The following is a 13480-nucleotide window of genomic DNA, read 5'->3' as shown; positions in this document are numbered from 1 at the left end:
CATTTGCCAAAGCGGTACAGCATAAGGTGGGACGAGGCAGTCTGAATTACATTTTATAGATGTATTTCTCACATACCTCAGAGCCTCTCGCGATCTTCGTCGTCGTCGTCGTCGTCGTCGTCGTCGTCGTCGTCGCCGCCGCCGCTTCTGCAGAAGTAGCAAATGGCCATCGTAGCAAATGCGGCGAGGGACGCCCTGCCTTCGATTCCGAATGCACAAAGTGTGTGGTCTTGTTTCTCAGTCTATATTTGGTCGGTCACGTCAGAGGTTGAATGTAACGAATGGGTGGGAAAGAGCAAGGGGCAGCGGCTGTGTAGAACGAAAACACAAATCCTCAGGGGTGTGAGCGTTTCGAGATGAGTCGTATACATGTAAATGTTGGTCGTCAGTGACCGTGTGGCCTAATGGATAAGGCGTCGGACTTCGGCTCTGAAGATTACAGGTTCGAATGCTGTCACGCTTGTGTTTTTCCAGTTCTGAAAAAGAAACATACCGTTTTAATGTAGCAATTGAGCAGTACGAAACCGTCTGAATGTTGCTGTTGACCATTTTTTGCTTGGAGATGCTCTTGAGCTTGAAACACACACAGCAAGACCGGTGTTAACTAACGAAATGGTCGGCAGAGTGCCGACACCGCGAGTTTTGACTGGCACTTGCACATCTAAAACAACGTCGGAAAGTAACTCGTTCGGCTTTTGAGTCACATAAAGTATGTGTGTTAATTTTGACGCCACTAGCTCTGCTTGTTGTCATGCAATTTCTTTGCCTCTCAGAAATGATTATGACATAAAAGTGAAGTGCGTGACGAGTGTGACGTTAGGAAAACATTAGGCAGCATGGAGAGATGCTGTATGGGACCACCCAACCCAAACGAGTACTGTGTGACGTGCTACCCGGCAAGTATTCACCGAGGTAGCCGGCTATCTCAGTCGGTAGAGCGTCAGACACTTAATCCCAGGGTCGTGGGTTCGAGCCAGACGCTGGGCGAAACGGAATTTTGTTCCGCTGCAGGTGTAAATTACCGTCTTTCTGATTAACGAGATTTAATGGAAATAGCAACTTTAAACTTTGCCTACGTCTCTGTCAGTCGCAAGGAAACTGTATTTGAAGGTGAAGGTGATTTTGTAGACATGTGTAAAAGACATGTTCTGAAAAGCAAGTGTTGTGGTTTGGAGAGCACATCGGTTACGTGTCAGATGTGTAGCCAAGCAGTAATTTGTCGCCATAGCTGCAAATATTAGCCGATAATATGAATTGTTGTCAGCTAAAGTCTGATGATGCAGACGACCGTAAGGACGAAGTAAGCAAGAGTACCGCTAGGCCGCGCCTCTTTAGCTCAGTGGTAGAGCACTGGTCTAATAAACCAGGGGTCGTAAGTTCCATCCTCACAGGAGAAAGATGAATTTTGGAAATCAGTTGCGCGTCGTGGCCGTATAGCAAACAGTACCTGTGATGACGAACAATTAGCGACAGGCGTTTTTTTAAGATTTACTCTCAGATGTGATTAAGGCGAATGGCGCAGATAAAGCATTTGCCAAAGCGGTACAGCATAAGGTGGGACGAGGCAGTCTGAATTACATTTTATAGATGTATTTCTCACATATCTCAGAGCCTCTCGCGATCTTCGTCGTCGTCGTCGTCGTCGCCGCCGCCGCTTCTGCAGAAGTAGCAAATGGCCATCGTAGCAAATGCGGCGAGGGACGGCCTGCCTTCGATTCCGAATGCACAAAGTGTGTGGTCTTGTTTCTCAGTCTATATTTGGTCGGTCACGTCAGAGGTTGAATGTAACGAATGGGTGGGAAAGAGCAAGGGGCAGCGGCTGTGTAGAACGAAAACACAAATCCTCAGGGGTGTGAGCGTTTCGAGATGAGTCGTATACATGTAAATGTTGGTCGTCAGTGACCGTGTGGCCTAATGGATAAGGCGTCGGACTTCGGCTCTGAAGATTACAGGTTCGAATGCTGTCACGCTTGTGTTTTTCCAGTTCTGAAAAAGAAACATACCGTTTTAATGTAGCAATTGAGCAGTACGAAACCGTCTGAATGTTGCTGTTGACCATTTTTTGCTTGGAGATGCTCTTGAGCTTGAAACACACACAGCAAGACCGGTGTTAACTAACGAAATGGTCGGCAGAGTGCCGACACCGCGAGTTTTGACTGGCACTTGCACATCTAAAACAACGTCGGAAAGTAACTCGTTCGGCTTTTGAGTCACATAAAGTATGTGTGTTAATTTTGACGCCACTAGCTCTGCTTGTTGTCATGCAATTTCTTTGCCTCTCAGAAATGATTATGACATAAAAGTGAAGTACGTGACGAGTGTGACGTTAGGAAAACATTAGGCAGCATGGAGAGATTCTGTATGGGACCACCCAACCCAAACGAGTACTGTGTGACGTGCTACCCGGCAAGTATTCACCGAGGTAGCCGGCTATCTCAGTCGGTAGAGCGTCAGACTCTTAATCCCAGGGTCGTGGGTTCGAGCCAGACGCTGGGCGGAACGGAATTTTGTTCCGCTGCAGGTGTAAATTACCGTTTTTCTGATTAACGAGATTTAATGGAAATAGCAACTTTAAACTTTGCCTACGTCTCTGTCAGTCGCAAGGAAACTGTATTTGAAGGTGAAGGTGATTTTGTAGACATGTGTAAAAGACATGTTCTGAAAAGCAAGTGTTGTGGTTTGGAGAGCACATCGGTTACGTGTCAGATGTGTAGCCAAGCAGTAATTTGTCGCCATAGCTGCAAATATTAGCCGATAATATGAATTGTTGTCAGCTAAAGTCTGATGATGCAGACGACCGTAAGGACGAAGTACCCAAGAGTACCGCTAGGCCGCGCCTCTTTAGCTCAGTGGTAGAGCACTGGTCTAATAAACCAGGGGTCGTAAGTTCCATCCTCACAGGAGAAAGATGAATTTTGGAAATCAGTTGCGCGTCGTGGCCGTATAGCAAACAGTACCTGTGATGACGAACAATTAGCGACAGCCGTTTTTTTAAGATTTACTCTCAGATGTGATTAAGGCGAATGGCGCAGATAAAGCATTTGCCAAAGCGGTACAGCATAAGGTGGGACGAGGCAGTCTGAATTACATTTTATAGATGTATTTCTCACATACCTCAGAGCCTCTCGCGATCTTCGTCGTCGTCGTCGTCGTCGTCGTCGTCGTCGTCGCCGCCGCCGCTTCTGCAGAAGTAGCAAATGGCCATCGTAGCAAATGCGGCGAGGGACGCCCTGCCTTCGATTCCGAATGCACAAAGTGTGTGGTCTTGTTTCTCAGTCTATATTTGGTCGGTCACGTCAGAGGTTGAATGTAACGAATGGGTGGGAAAGAGCAGGGGGCAGCGGCTGTGTAGAACGAAAACACAAATCCTCAGGGGTGTGAGCGTTTCGAGATGAGTCGTATACATGTAAATGTTGGTCGTCAGTGACCGTGTGGCCTAATGGATAAGGCGTCGGACTTCGGCTCTGAAGATTACAGGTTCGAATGCTGTCACGCTTGTGTTTTTCCAGTTCTGAAAAAGAAACATACCGTTTTAATGTAGCAATTGAGCAGTACGAAACCGTCTGAATGTTGCTGTTGACCATTTTTTGCTTGGAGATGCTCTTGAGCTTGAAACACACACAGCAAGACCGGTGTTAACTAACGAAATGGTCGGCAGAGTGCCGACACCGCGAGTTTTGACTGGCACTTGCACATCTAAAACAACGTCGGAAAGTAACTCGTTCGGCTTTTGAGTCACATAAAGTATGTGTGTTAATTTTGACGCCACTAGCTCTGCTTGTTGTCATGCAATTTCTTTGCCTCTCAGAAATGATTATGACATAAAAGTGAAGTACGTGACGAGTGTGACGTTAGGAAAACATTAGGCAGCATGGAGAGATTCTGTATGGGACCACCCAACCCAAACGAGTACTGTGTGACGTGCTACCCGGCAAGTATTCACCGAGGTAGCCGGCTATCTCAGTCGGTAGAGCGTCAGACTCTTAATCCCAGGGTCGTGGGTTCGAGCCAGACGCTGGGCGGAACCGAATTTTGTTCCGCTGCAGGTGTAAATTACCGTTTTTCTGATTAACGAGATTTAATGGAAATAGCAACTTTAAACTTTGCCTACGTCTCTGTCAGTCGCAAGGAAACTGTATTTGAAGGTGAAGGTGATTTTGTAGACATGTGTAAAAGACATGTTCTGAAAAGCAAGTGTTGTGGTTTGGAGAGCACATCGGTTACGTGTCAGATGTGTAGCCAAGCAGTAATTTGTCGCCATAGCTGCAAATATTAGCCGATAATATGAATTGTTGTCAGCTAAAGTCTGATGATGCAGACGACCGTAAGGACGAAGTACCCTAGAGTACCGCTAGGCCGCGCCTCTTTAGCTCAGTGGTAGAGCACTGGTCTAATAAACCAGGGGTCGTAAGTTCCATCCTCACAGGAGAAAGATGAATTTTGGAAATCAGTTGCGCGTCGTGGCCGTATAGCAAACAGTACCTGTGATGACGAACAATTAGCGACAGGCGTTTTTTTAAGATTTACTCTCAGATGTGATTAAGGCGAATGGCGCAGATAAAGCATTTGCCAAAGCGGTACAGCATAAGGTGGGACGAGGCAGTCTGAATTACATTTTATAGATGTATTTCTCACATATCTCAGAGCCTCTCGCGATCTTCGTCGTCGTCGTCGTCGTCGTCGTCGTCGTCGTCGCCGCCGCCGCTTCTGCAGAAGTAGCAAATGGCCATCGTAGCAAATGCGGCGAGGGACGCCCTGCCTTCGATTCCGAATGCACAAAGTGTGTGGTCTTGTTTCTCAGTCTATATTTGGTCGGTCACGTCAGAGGTTGAATGTAACGAATGGGTGTGAAAGAGCAAGGGGCAGCGGCTGTGTAGAACGAAAACACAAATCCTCAGGGGTGTGAGCGTTTCGAGATGAGTCGTATACATGTAAATGTTGGTCGTCAGTGACCGTGTAGCCTAATGGATAAGGCGTCGGACTTCGGCTCTGAAGATTACAGGTTCGAATGCTGTCACGCTTGTGTTTTTCCAGTGCTGAAAAAGAAACATACCGTTTTAATGTAGCAATTGAGCAGTACGAAACCGTCTGAATGTTGCTGTTGACCATTTTTTGCTTGGAGATGCTCTTGAGCTTGAAACACACACAGCAAGACCGGTGTTAACTAACGAAATGGTCGGCAGAGTGCCGACACCGCGAGTTTTGACTGGCACTTGCACATCTAAAACAACGTCGGAAAGTAACTCGTTCGGCTTTTGAGTCACATAAAGTATGTGTGTTAATTTTGACGCCACTAGCTCTGCTTGTTGTCATGCAATTTTTTTGCCTCTCAGAAATGATTATGACATAAAAGTGAAGTACGTGACGAGTGTGACGTTAGGAAAACATTAGGCAGCATGGAGAGATTCTGTATGGGACCACCCAACCCAAACGAGTACTGTGTGACGTGCTACCCGGCAAGTATTCACCGAGGTAGCCGGCTATCTCAGTCGGTAGAGCGTCAGACTCTTAATCCCAGGGTCGTGGGTTCGAGCCAGACGCTGGGCGGAACGGAATTTTGTTCCGCTGCAGGTGTAAATTACCGTTTTTCTGATTAACGAGATTTAATGGAAATAGCAACTTTAAACTTTGCCTACGTCTCTGTCAGTCGCAAGGAAACTGTATTTGAAGGTGAAGGTGATTTTGTAGACATGTGTAAAAGACATGTTCTGAAAAGCAAGTGTTGTGGTTTGGAGAGCACATCGGTTACGTGTCAGATGTGTAGCCAAGCAGTAATTTGTCGCCATAGCTGCAAATATTAGCCGATAATATGAATTGTTGTCAGCTAAAGTCTGATGATGCAGACGACCGTAAGGACGAAGTACCCAAGAGTACCGCTAGCCGCGCCTCTTTAGCTCAGTGGTAGAGCACTGGTCTAATAAACCAGGGGTCGTAAGTTCCATCCTCACAGGAGAAAGATGAATTTTGGAAATCAGTTGCGCGTCGTGGCCGTATAGCAAACAGTACCTGTGATGACGAACAATTAGCGACAGGCGTTTTTTTAAGATTTACTCTCAGATGTGATTAAGGCGAATGGCGCAGATAAAGCATTTGCCAAAGCGGTACAGCATAAGGTGGGACGAGGCAGTCTGAATTACATTTTATAGATGTATTTCTCACATACCTCAGAGCCTCTCGCGATCTTCGTCGTCGTCGTCGTCGTCGTCGTCGTCGTCGCCGCCGCCGCTTCTGCAGAAGTAGCAAATGGCCATCGTAGCAAATGCGGCGAGGGACGGCCTGCCTTCGATTCCGAATGCACAAAGTGTGTGGTCTTGTTTCTCAGTCTATATTTGGTCGGTCACGTCAGAGGTTGAATGTAACGAATGGGTGGGAAAGAGCAAGGGGCAGCGGCTGTGTAGAACGAAAACACAAATCCTCAGGGGTGTGAGCGTTTCGAGATGAGTCGTATACATGTAAATGTTGGTCGTCAGTGACCGTGTGGCCTAATGGATAAGGCGTCGGACTTCGGCTCTGAAGATTACAGGTTCGAATGCTGTCACGCTTGTGTTTTTCCAGTTCTGAAAAAGAAACATACCGTTTTAATGTAGCAATTGAGCAGTACGAAACCGTCTGAATGTTGCTGTTGACCATTTTTTGCTTGGAGATGCTCTTGAGCTTGAAACACACACAGCAAGACCGGTGTTAACTAACGAAATGGTCGGCAGAGTGCCGACACCGCGAGTTTTGACTGGCACTTGCACATCTAAAACAACGTCGGAAAGTAACTCGTTCGGCTTTTGAGTCACATAAAGTATGTGTGTTAATTTTGACGCCACTAGCTCTGCTTGTTGTCATGCAATTTCTTTGCCTCTCAGAAATGATTATGACATAAAAGTGAAGTGCGTGACGAGTGTGACGTTAGGAAAACATTAGGCAGCATGGAGAGATGCTGTATGGGACCACCCAACCCAAACGAGTACTGTGTGACGTGCTACCCGGCAAGTATTCACCGAGGTAGCCGGCTATCTCAGTCGGTAGAGCGTCAGACACTTAATCCCAGGGTCGTGGGTTCGAGCCAGACGCTGGGCGAAACGGAATTTTGTTCCGCTGCAGGTGTAAATTACCGTTTTTCTGATTAACGAGATTTAATGGAAATAGCAACTTTAAACTTTGCCTACGTCTCTGTCAGTCGCAAGGAAACTGTATTTGAAGGTGAAGGTGATTTTGTAGACATGTGTAAAAGACATGTTCTGAAAAGCAAGTGTTGTGGTTTGGAGAGCACATCGGTTACGTGTCAGATGTGTAGCCAAGCAGTAATTTGTCGCCATAGCTGCAAATATTAGCCGATAATATGAATTGTTGTCAGCTAAAGTCTGATGATGCAGACGACCGTAAGGACGAAGTAAGCAAGAGTACCGCTAGGCCGCGCCTCTTTAGCTCAGTGGTAGAGCACTGGTCTAATAAACCAGGGGTCGTAAGTTCCATCCTCACAGGAGAAAGATGAATTTTGGAAATCAGTTGCGCGTCGTGGCCGTATAGCAAACAGTACCTGTGATGACGAACAATTAGCGACAGCCGTTTTTTTAAGATTTACTCTCAGATGTGATTAAGGCGAATGGCGCAGATAAAGCATTTGCCAAAGCGGTACAGCATAAGGTGGGACGAGGCAGTCTGAATTACATTTTATAGATGTATTTCTCACATATCTCAGAGCCTCTCGCGATCTTCGTCGTCGTCGTCGTCGTCGCCGCCGCCGCTTCTGCAGAAGTAGCAAATGGCCATCGTAGCAAATGCGGCGAGGGACGCCCTGCCTTCGATTCCGAATGCACAAAGTGTGTGGTCTTGTTTCTCAGTCTATATTTGGTCGGTCACGTCAGAGGTTGAATGTAACGAATGGGTGGGAAAGAGCAAGGGGCAGCGGCTGTGTAGAACGAAAACACAAATCCTCAGGGGTGTGAGCGTTTCGAGATGAGTCGTATACATGTAAATGTTGGTCGTCAGTGACCGTGTGGCCTAATGGATAAGGCGTCGGACTTCGGCTCTGAAGATTACAGGTTCGAATGCTGTCACGCTTGTGTTTTTCCAGTTCTGAAAAAGAAACATACCGTTTTAATGTAGCAATTGAGCAGTACGAAACCGTCTGAATGTTGCTGTTGACCATTTTTTGCTTGGAGATGCTCTTGAGCTTGAAACACACACAGCAAGACCGGTGTTAACTAACGAAATGGTCGGCAGAGTGCCGACACCGCGAGTTTTGACTGGCACTTGCACATCTAAAACAACGTCGGAAAGTAACTCGTTCGGCTTTTGAGTCACATAAAGTATGTGTGTTAATTTTGACGCCACTAGCTCTGCTTGTTGTCATGCAATTTCTTTGCCTCTCAGAAATGATTATGACATAAAAGTGAAGTACGTGACGAGTGTGACGTTAGGAAAACATTAGGCAGCATGGAGAGATTCTGTATGGGACCACCCAACCCAAACGAGTACTGTGTGACGTGCTACCCGGCAAGTATTCACCGAGGTAGCCGGCTATCTCAGTCGGTAGAGCGTCAGACTCTTAATCCCAGGGTCGTGGGTTCGAGCCAGACGCTGGGCGGAACGGAATTTTGTTCCGCTGCAGGTGTAAATTACCGTTTTTCTGATTAACGAGATTTAATGGAAATAGCAACTTTAAACTTTGCCTACGTCTCTGTCAGTCGCAAGGAAACTGTATTTGAAGGTGAAGGTGATTTTGTAGACATGTGTAAAAGACATGTTCTGAAAAGCAAGTGTTGTGGTTTGGAGAGCACATCGGTTACGTGTCAGATGTGTAGCCAAGCAGTAATTTGTCGCCATAGCTGCAAATATTAGCCGATAATATGAATTGTTGTCAGCTAAAGTCTGATGATGCAGACGACCGTAAGGACGAAGTACCCTAGAGTACCGCTAGGCCGCGCCTCTTTAGCTCAGTGGTAGAGCACTGGTCTAATAAACCAGGGGTCGTAAGTTCCATCCTCACAGGAGAAAGATGAATTTTGGAAATCAGTTGCGCGTCGTGGCCGTATAGCAAACAGTACCTGTGATGACGAACAATTAGCGACAGGCGTTTTTTTAAGATTTACTCTCAGATGTGATTAAGGCGAATGGCGCAGATAAAGCATTTGCCAAAGCGGTACAGCATAAGGTGGGACGAGGCAGTCTGAATTACATTTTATAGATGTATTTCTCACATATCTCAGAGGCTCTCGCGATCTTCGTCGTCGTCGTCGTCGTCGTCGTCGTCGCCGCCGCCGCTTCTGCAGAAGTAGCAAATGGCCATCGTAGCAAATGCGGCGAGGGACGCCCTGCCTTCGATTCCGAATGCACAAAGTGTGTGGTCTTGTTTCTCAGTCTATATTTGGTCGGTCACGTCAGAGGTTGAATGTAACGAATGGGTGTGAAAGAGCAAGGGGCAGCGGCTGTGTAGAACGAAAACACAAATCCTCAGGGGTGTGAGCGTTTCGAGATGAGTCGTATACATGTAAATGTTGGTCGTCAGTGACCGTGTAGCCTAATGGATAAGGCGTCGGACTTCGGCTCTGAAGATTACAGGTTCGAATGCTGTCACGCTTGTGTTTTTCCAGTTCTGAAAAAGAAACATACCGTTTTAATGTAGCAATTGAGCAGTACGAAACCGTCTGAATGTTGCTGTTGACCATTTTTTGCTTGGAGATGCTCTTGAGCTTGAAACACACACAGCAAGACCGGTGTTAACTAACGAAATGGTCGGCAGAGTGCCGACACCGCGAGTTTTGACTGGCACTTGCACATCTAAAACAACGTCGGAAAGTAACTCGTTCGGCTTTTGAGTCACATAAAGTATGTGTGTTAATTTTGACGCCACTAGCTCTGCTTGTTGTCATGCAATTTTTTTGCCTCTCAGAAATGATTATGACATAAAAGTGAAGTACGTGACGAGTGTGACGTTTGGAAAACATTAGGCAGCATGGAGAGATTCTGTATGGGACCACCCAACCCAAACGAGTACTGTGTGACGTGCTACCCGGCAAGTATTCACCGAGGTAGCCGGCTATCTCAGTCGGTAGAGCGTCAGACTCTTAATCCCAGGGTCGTGGGTTCGAGCCAGACGCTGGGCGGAACGGAATTTTGTTCCGCTGCAGGTGTAAATTACCGTTTTTCTGATTAACGAGATTTAATGGAAATAGCAACTTTAAACTTTGCCTACGTCTCTGTCAGTCGCAAGGAAACTGTATTTGAAGGTGAAGGTGATTTTGTAGACATGTGTAAAAGACATGTTCTGAAAAGCAAGTGTTGTGGTTTGGAGAGCACATCGGTTACGTGTCAGATGTGTAGCCAAGCAGTAATTTGTCGCCATAGCTGCAAATATTAGCCGATAATATGAATTGTTGTCAGCTAAGGTCTGATGATGCAGACGACCGTAAGGACGAAGTACCCAAGAGTACCGCTAGGCCGCGCCTCTTTAGCTCAGTGGTAGAGCACTGGTCTAATAAACCAGGGGTCGTAAGTTCCATCCTCACAGGAGAAAGTTGAATTTTGGAAATCAGTTGCGCGTCGTGGCCGTATAGCAAACAGTACCTGTGATGACGAACAATTAGCGACAGGCGTTTTTTTAAGATTTACTCTCAGATGTGATTAAGGCGAATGGCGCAGATAAAGCATTTGCCAAAGCGGTACAGCATAAGGTGGGACGAGGCAGTCTGAATTACATTTTATAGATGTATTTCTCACATATCTCAGAGTCTCTCGCGATCTTCGTCGTCGTCGTCGTCGTCGTCGTCGTCGCCGCCGCCGCTTCTGCAGAAGTAGCAAATGGCCATCGTAGCAAATGCGGCGAGGGACGGCCTGCCTTCGATTCGGAATGCACAAAGAGTGTGGTCTTGTTTCTCAATCTATATTTGGTCGGTCACGTCAGAGGTTGAATGTAACGAATGGGTGGGAAAGAGCAAGGGGCAGCGGCTGTGTAGAACGAAAACACAAATCCTCAGGGGTGTGAGCGTTTCGAGATGAGTCGTATACATGTAAATGTTGGTCGTCAGTGACCGTGTGGCCTAATGGATAAGGCGTCGGACTTCGGCTCTGAAGATTACAGTTTCGAATGCTGTCACGCTTGTGTTTTTCCAGTTCTGAAAAAGAAACATACCGTTTTAATGTAGCAATTGAGCAGTACGAAACCGTCTGAATGTTGCTGTTGACCATTTTTTGCTTGGAGATGCTCTTGAGCTTGAAACACACACAGCAAGACCGGTGTTAACTAACGAAATGGTCGGCAGAGTGCCGACACCGCGAGTTTTGACTGGCACTTGCACATCTAAAACAACGTCGGAAAGTAACTCGTTCGGCTTTTGAGTCACATAAAGTATGTGTGTTAATTTTGACGCCACTAGCTCTGCTTGTTGTCATGCAATTTCTTTGCCTCTCAGAAATGATTATGACATATAAGTGAAGTGCGTGACGAGTGTGACGTTAGGAAAACATTAGGCAGCATGGAGAGATGCTGTATGGGACCACCCAACCCAAACGAGTACTGTGTGACGTGCTACCCGGCAAGTATTCACCGAGGTAGCCGGCTATCTCAGTCGGTAGAGCGTCAGACTCTTAATCCCAGGGTCGTGGGTTCGAGCCAGACGCTGGGCGGAACGGAATTTTGTTCCGCTGCAGGTGTAAATTACCGTTTTTCTGATTAACGAGATTTAATGGAAATAGCAACTTTAAACTTTGCCTACGTCTCTGTCAGTCGCAAGGAAACTGTATTTGAAGGTGAAGGTGATTTTGTAGACATGTGTGAAAGACATGTTCTGAAAAGCAAGTGTTGTGGTTTGGAGAGCACATCGGTTACGTGTCAGATGTGTAGCCAAGCAGTAATTTGTCGCCATAGCTGCAAATATTAGCCGGTAATATGAAGTGTCGTCAGCTAAAGTCTGATGGTGCAGACGACCGTAAGGACGAAGTACCCAAGAGTACCGCTAGGCCGCGTCTCTTTAGCTCAGTGGTAGAGCACTGGTCTAATAAACCAGGGGTCGTAAGTTCCATCCTCACAGGAGAAAGATGAATTTTGGAAATCAGTTGCGCGTCGTGGCCGTATAGCAAACAGTACCTGTGATGACGAACAATTAGCGACAGGCGTTTTTTTAAGATTTACTCTCAGATGTGATTAAGGCGAATGGCGCAGATAAAGCATTTGCCAAAGCGGTACAGCATAAGGTGGGACGAGGCAGTCTGAATTACATTTTATAGATGTATTTCTCACATATCTCAGAGTCTCTCGCGATCTTCGTCGTCGTCGTCGTCGTCGTCGCCGCCGCTTCTGCAGAAGTAGCAAATGGCCATCGTAGCAAATGCGGCGAGGGACGCCCTGCCTTCGATTCGGAATGCACAAAGTGTGTGGTCTTGTTTCTCAGTCTATATTTGGTCGGTCACATCAGAGGTTGAATGTAACGAATGGGTGGGAAAGAGCAAGGGGCAGCGGCTGTGTAGAACGAAAACACAAATCCTCAGGGGTGTGAGCGTTTCGAGATGAGTCGTATACATGTAAATGTTGGTCGTCAGTGACCGTGTGGCCTAATGGATAAGGCGTCGGACTTCGGCTCTGAAGATTACAGTTTCGAATGCTGTCACGCTTGTGTTTTTCCAGTTCTGAAAAAGAAACATACCGTTTTAATGTAGCAATTGAGCAGTACGAAACCGTCTGAATGTTGCTGTTGACCATTTTTTGCTTGGAGATGCTCTTGAGCTTGAAACACACACAGCAAGACCGGTGTTAACTAACGAAATGGTCGGCAGAGTGCCGACACCGCGAGTTTTGACTGGCACTTGCACATCTAAAACAACGTCGGAAAGTAACTCGTTCGGCTTTTGAGTCACATAAAGTATGTGTGTTAATTTTGACGCCACTAGCTCTGCTTGTTGTCATGCAATTTCTTTGCCTCTCAGAAATGATTATGACATATAAGTGAAGTGCGTGACGAGTGTGACGTTAGGAAAACATTAGGCAGCATGGAGAGATGCTGTATGGGACCACCCAACCCAAACGAGTACTGTGTGACGTGCTACCCGGCAAGTATTCACCGAGGTAGCCGGCTATCTCAGTCGGTAGAGCGTCAGACTCTTAATCCCAGGGTCGTGGGTTCGAGCCAGACGCTGGGCGGAACGGAATTTTGTTCCGCTGCAGGTGTAAATTACCGTTTTTCTGATTAACGAGATTTAATGGAAATAGCAACTTTAAACTTTGCCTACGTCTCTGTCAGTCGCAAGGAAACTGTATTTGAAGGTGAAGGTGATTTTGTAGACATGTGTGAAAGACATGTTCTGAAAAGCAAGTGTTGTGGTTTGGAGAGCACATCGGTTACGTGTCAGATGTGTAGCCAAGCAGTAATTTGTCGCCATAGCTGCAAATATTAGCCGGTAATATGAAGTGTCGTCAGCCTAAGTCTGATGGTGCAGACGACCGTAAGGACGAAGTACCCAAGAGTACCGCTAGGCCGCGCCTCTTTAGCTCAGT

At 46.7% G+C, this 13480-nt stretch overlaps 1 non-coding gene across 1 annotated transcript; it reads left to right on the top strand.

Moving 5' to 3' along the window:
• Positions 1-11954: 11954 nt before the first annotated feature.
• On the top strand, positions 11955-12026 carry Trnai-aau (transfer RNA isoleucine (anticodon AAU)). The gene has a single exon. It is a non-coding gene; the product is annotated as a tRNA-Ile (tRNA).
• The last annotated feature ends 1454 nt before the right edge of the window (positions 12027-13480 follow it).

This window comes from Schistocerca gregaria, unplaced genomic scaffold, assembly GCF_023897955.1.
Source record: "Schistocerca gregaria isolate iqSchGreg1 unplaced genomic scaffold, iqSchGreg1.2 ptg000420l, whole genome shotgun sequence".
NCBI classification, from domain to species: domain Eukaryota; kingdom Metazoa; phylum Arthropoda; class Insecta; order Orthoptera; family Acrididae; genus Schistocerca; species Schistocerca gregaria.
The sequence above is the reverse complement of the archived record's forward strand: the minus strand, read 5'-3'. Positions and strand labels throughout refer to the sequence as shown.